At 51.8% G+C, this 5,425-nt stretch overlaps 1 long non-coding RNA gene across 1 annotated transcript; it reads left to right on the top strand.

Moving 5' to 3' along the window:
• Positions 1-6: 6 nt before the first annotated feature.
• Positions 7-2,438, top strand: LOC108446782. Its single transcript, XR_001862081.1, has 2 exons — positions 7-324; positions 428-2,438. It is a non-coding gene; the product is annotated as an uncharacterized LOC108446782 (long non-coding RNA).
• Positions 2,439-5,425: the final 2,987 nt, after the last annotated feature.

Genomic DNA, 5,425 nt, shown 5'->3' with positions numbered 1-5,425 from the left:
CGAGCCGCCGCGCTCGGTCCTGGTCTCGCTGTCCTGGCGCTCCACGCCTGCCCGGCCCCGGAGCTGCTGCTTCTGTCAGGAGCTGGGAGCTGGACTCGGGGTGACACACGTTACCAAACCCGACGTGACTGCTTGTTCGGACACCACCTTTCTGCACCTGGAACACCTGCCCGTGGATTCCTTACACCTGTGTCACACACTTGTCACACATCTGTTCCTAATCTCTCCCGCAGGACTGGGTGCTGTCGAACCTCTCCAAGGAGCTCGGAGAATAAAAGAGAGAAAACCGTCTTGTGCAAACCCAGCCAGGTTTCGGCAGAGCAGGTGTGTGCTACTTTATCTGTGCTCTCTGTCAGAATTTGCAGTGTCTTACTAGCACGTGGGTTCCACAACGGAGTAAGTCTTCGCTTACTTTTCAAACGGAAAGAGCATGTTGAGGTGCAGCCAGTGGTATCGGTGGCTCGCCTGGTGTCGGTGCCGAGGAATCCCCATAGCACTGCGAGATCACTTCCATGGCTTCCCGGGATCGCCACAGCCCTAGGGTCCGGCTGCAGCACGACGGGGCGGAGTGCCCGTCCCGACAGCAGAGGGCCGGCGAGGCACGGCCGCGGGCAGGGCCCCCTCGATTTGTGCTGAGTTCGCTCTAAACTCATCAGTCCCGTGACACTTGCATTTTAATTTGCGTTTGAAGTGGAAATAGTTTTTAGGGAGAACTCTAGCGACAGAAAAGTCGCTTCCCAGGCGCAGCTTTTGCTCGCTGGGTATCACCTTCCACAGCAGATGCTCCTGGTGGGCTGGAGAGCAGCCAAGGGGCTGCCCCGGCATGCAGGTCTGCCTGCTGCGAGCTCTGTCCGACATGCTTCACCATCCCTTTCAAGGCTGGGGGCTTGAAAGGGGTCAGTTCTGTTCAGAGAACCAGGCAGGCCTCAGTAACCTCTTCTGAATGTTTTGAGGAACTGTCACACTTTTAACTGATGTCACCCTTGGGAAGTTGTATTAGCTGCCTTGGGAAGAAAACCTGAAACCCGAGGGAATGCTGAAATGAATGTCACCTGTTTACTCACTGACCTGAATTGGAAACACCTCACTTCTTGGCAGTGCCAAGAAGTGTATTCCTTATCCTAAACTCATTTGCAGTCAGAAAAGACACAAGGTGATGGGTTGGTTTTGTTTGGGTTCTTTTGAGGTGAGATTTAACAAGAGTTTGCCATTCCTTCAGAACTGAGTGGTGTGGACAGACCTAATGATAACGTGTGTTAACTTATCTAATGTGGGTTATAGGTAACACTGGAGTAATTAATTAATCCTGCTATATTCAAAGACACGCTTCGGAGTTTTGTTTTACGCAAAAATCCTCTTATGTCCCAACTGTCAGTAAGAAAATTATCTTCCACTATAAGTTTTGCTGAATTACAGGAAAATTAATCAAATCTGTAAGACTTCTTGCTTAAATCCTGATAAAAGCACAGGTGGTAACACCTGTTGGAGCCATGGCTTGACGTTGTTTAAGCAGGAGGCAATTAGTTCACCAGGCTGATGCTGCCGGAGTTCTGCCAGCACAGTGTAAGTGAGACCAGATGTAGAATCTTTAATTGTTGGTATTCAGTGCCTAGAGAGTAATTCCTGGGGAGGCTTTTTCCATGGTCACTTCCAAGTTCTTGAGGCCAGACCTGAGCTTCCCTTCACTGAGGCCAAACTTGTTCTTGTGCACTTTTCTGGGGACTGCTGCCAGGTGCTGGTGATGGCTGCTTAGAGCTTGGACATAACTCCAGAGCTCTCCCAGGAGGAACACTGTCAGGACTGGTTTTCCTCCTTTTGTATTGTATTTATTCACACCAAGCCTCATCTGTCACTTTTCCTGCAATTTTCCACTACTGTGAGGCTTCCCCCTGCCAGTGTCACCTCGTGGCTCGCTGCCTCCTCCAAATGGCGCACGGACGAGATCTGGCACAGCCGCAGGCAGAGCTGGTATTTGCTGTCAGTGATTCAGGCAGAACGTTCCCATGGCAGAGGGGGGAGCTGCAGGCAGAGTCAGTTGTGGTGACAGCCCCGTGATTGGGTTGCACAAGTCAGGCTGTCACGATTGTCCCTGGGATTCACATCCCCACCCAGCTCCTCTGCTCGTGCCGCACAGTGGCTGTGTCCGGCAGCAGGGCTGGGAGGTGTCAGCGGCAAGGACCCCGCCAGAGAGAGCCAGCCCATGCCAGGGGATCCCAGCTGGTCCAGCATGGCCAAGCACACAGCATAACTGCGGAGCAGCTGCCACGCACTCGTGTGTTAGCACAGCTCCTCACTGTAGGTTTTGCAAAATATTTATTGCAAAATAAAGAAATATGGCAACAAAACTTAAATAGCAAATGACACGACACTGTGTGGCCATAAAGCTCTTGCTGTATTATGAATCTTTTACAATAAACAATAGTAAAGTGTGTCCCAGGGCAGCTGCACATGGACAGCCCATGTCACTGGCTCCAGCCATCTGTGATCTGTGACTTGTGCCTCCTGCTTGCACCTGTAACCGGCCCAATCCCCCTAAAGCTGACAGGAGCCAGCACCTTCCATGCTCTGTGAAATGTGCCATGCCATACCCCAGGCCCTTCTCTCCTTTTTCCTTTTAAAGCTGCCACAGCTGACCCAGTGCCCTTCCCTTCCATAAGGTAGCAGGCAATGGAGGGACATTGCTGAAGTACCTCCTGCTCCCCTTTGAGTCACAGCTTGTCCAATGAGAGGTTGCTTGGATTTCTTTCCTTTCTCACCTACTAGGAAAGGACAGGCAGCCAGGAAGGAGTACAGAGATATTGTGAGCAGCCAGGGATCAGGTTAGGAATGCTAAAACCCGAAAGAATTAAATCTGGCCGGGATGTCAAGGGCAACAAGCAAAGCCTCTGTAGGTACATCGGTGATAAAAGGAAGACTTGGGAGAATGTGGACCCTCTCTGGAAGGAAATGGGAAACCCGGTTACCTGGGACATGGAGAAGGCTGAGGTACTCAGCCATGTTTCTGACTCAGCCTTCATGGCAATTTCCTCCAGTCACACTGCCCAAGCTGCAGGAGGCAAAGGCAGAGAGTGGGAGAACAAAGAACCACCCACAGGAGGAGAGGATTGGGGTCAAGAAGGTCTAAGGGACCTGAAGGTGCACAAGTCCATGGGACCTGACGAGATGCACCCACGGGTTCATAGGGACTGTTGGAGGAAGTGGCTTGGCCACTATCCATCAGATTTGAGAAGCTGTGGCAGTCCAGAGACATTCCCACTGATGCCAAAAGGGGAAACAATCCCCCTTTTTTAGAAAGAGGAATAAAGAAGATCCAGAGAACTACAGGTGGTCAGGTCTCACTTCACCTGAAAAGAGCTTGGAGCAGATCCTCCTGGAAACTATGCTAAGGCACATGGAAAATACAGAGGTGTCTGGTGATAGCCAACGTGGCTTCACTGAGGGCAAATCATGAGAACTTACAGCCCCTGCCGGTGCCTAAAGGTGCTACAAGAGAGCTGGAGAGGGACTTCGGACAAGGGCCTGGCCAGGACACAGGGAATGGCTTCCCAGTGCCAGAGGGCAGGGATGGATGGGATATTGGGAAGGAATTGTTCCCTGGGGGGGGGGGCAGGCCCTGGCACAGGGTGCCCAGAGCAGCTGTGGCTGCCCCTGGATCCCTGGCAGTGCCCAAGGCCAGGCTGGATGGGACTTGGAGCAACCTGGGATAGTGAAAGGTGTCCCTGCCCATGGCAGGAGGATTGGAACAGATAATAGTCTCTTCCAACCCAAACCCTCCTGTGATACTAAAGCCTTTTATTAAAGCTCACCAGTGGCAGAGGGAGTCTGTACTGCTGCTGAAAGGGCTTTTAGGTGTGCTCCAAACAGGAGCCTCTTAAGCCACGTATCTAATGGAAGCACTCTTTACATAAAATATAATTAAATTATAAAAGGTAACTGTGTGTGTGTAATCTTCCTAAGGCACCCAAGAATTTTAAAAGACCTTGTCCCACTCATGTTACTTACAGCACACTCTTGTTCCTCTTCTGCCCAAAGTTACAACTGTTGGCTAGTCAGAAACCTTAGCATAGAAGATGACATAGTTGAACAGCATAAAAAACGGGAACCGAAACCAAACCCTGGTGAAGCACTAAATCCAGACAGCTCGAGTCTCGCCAGCGATGCGTCATGGGCAACACATAGAAATTGTCACGTTAATGCCGAGGTTTCCATTGTCAGCAAAAAGGTGTGCAGTAGCTGTATCAAAAACGAGGCAGTTGCTGTTGCGGATGGCCACGGACACGCCATCGTGGATGGAGCAGGGAGATGCCTCCCAGGTCAGCCGGTGGCAGCTGCCATGCAGCTCCAGTCTGTACTGAAAGTTCTCTGCCTGCTTACGGGTGCCAATGAGCAGCACGGTGGCAAAAAACTGCTGGTGACCTTCACACTTCTCCTGTTTCTTCAGCACCAGCATGAAGTGGTGACCAAAGCACGACTGCATCATCACCCAGTCCACTGCCCCAGGCAGGTTAATGTCTGTGGCAAGGAAAATGATGTCTTCTCCCTGAAGGGTGGTAATGCTTTTGTGGGCATGCATGAGGTGGGACATCACGGCTTCCAAGGATCCCTCCCAGTCACAGGAGGTACCAGGGCACGGGCAGGAGTAGGGACGGTACTCACAGATGGCTTCATGTTTTGGCTTTTCTGTGTGGTGGAGTGTCAGGGAGCAGCCTGTTGTGGCATACTGGAAAGAGACCAAACACAAGCCATCAGGAAAGGCACCAGCACTAGTATTCGCTGCTCCCACCTGTCAACTGGAAACACTGGTGAGCAACCAGAGCTCTCGTGCTCATTGCAAATTTTACATTACTTGGATGTAGCCCTGGATTCAAGCTGAGCTTTACTTAGTTTTTGTTTCCACTTAAAATGGATTCTTCTTGTCTTTTGTGGTTGTTTTTTTCCTAATGCAAGCACTTAGATAAAATGGGTTGTATGGCTGAGTTGTAGTTAGATCTGCTGTTGCAGTTAGATCTGATCCGTCCAGATCAGCTGGAGAGGTCCTGGCTTGGATTTTCCTTTTCTTTAAAAAGAACAGAGGATTCTAGTTTCAACAGCTGGGGTGGTGGGTGGGTGTCCTCTGTAGGGGGATCGGGGGGGTGGTCTAGGGATATAGATGTGGGGGTGATGGGTGGGGATTTTCCGCAGGGGAACAGGAATGGGGGGATGGTCGGGGTGGCCCACGCGTCCCCCTGCCCAGCCCCTCATCCTTACCTTGCATGGGAAGAGGACAGCCGAGGCCACCTTCTCCATGGCCAGGTTCCTGATGTTGGGGGTGAGGGAACCCCGGCAGGTGGGACAGAGGCTCAGCTGCTGCCGGCATTGCTTGCACACCAGGTGCCCGGCCTGGCACTGGAGGATGGGTGGCAGGACATAGTCGAAGCAGATGGGG

Source organism: Corvus brachyrhynchos, unplaced genomic scaffold, assembly GCF_000691975.1.
Source record: "Corvus brachyrhynchos isolate BGI_N302 unplaced genomic scaffold, ASM69197v1 scaffold544, whole genome shotgun sequence".
Lineage (NCBI taxonomy): Eukaryota > Metazoa > Chordata > Aves > Passeriformes > Corvidae > Corvus > Corvus brachyrhynchos.
The sequence above is the reverse complement of the archived record's forward strand: the minus strand, read 5'-3'. Positions and strand labels throughout refer to the sequence as shown.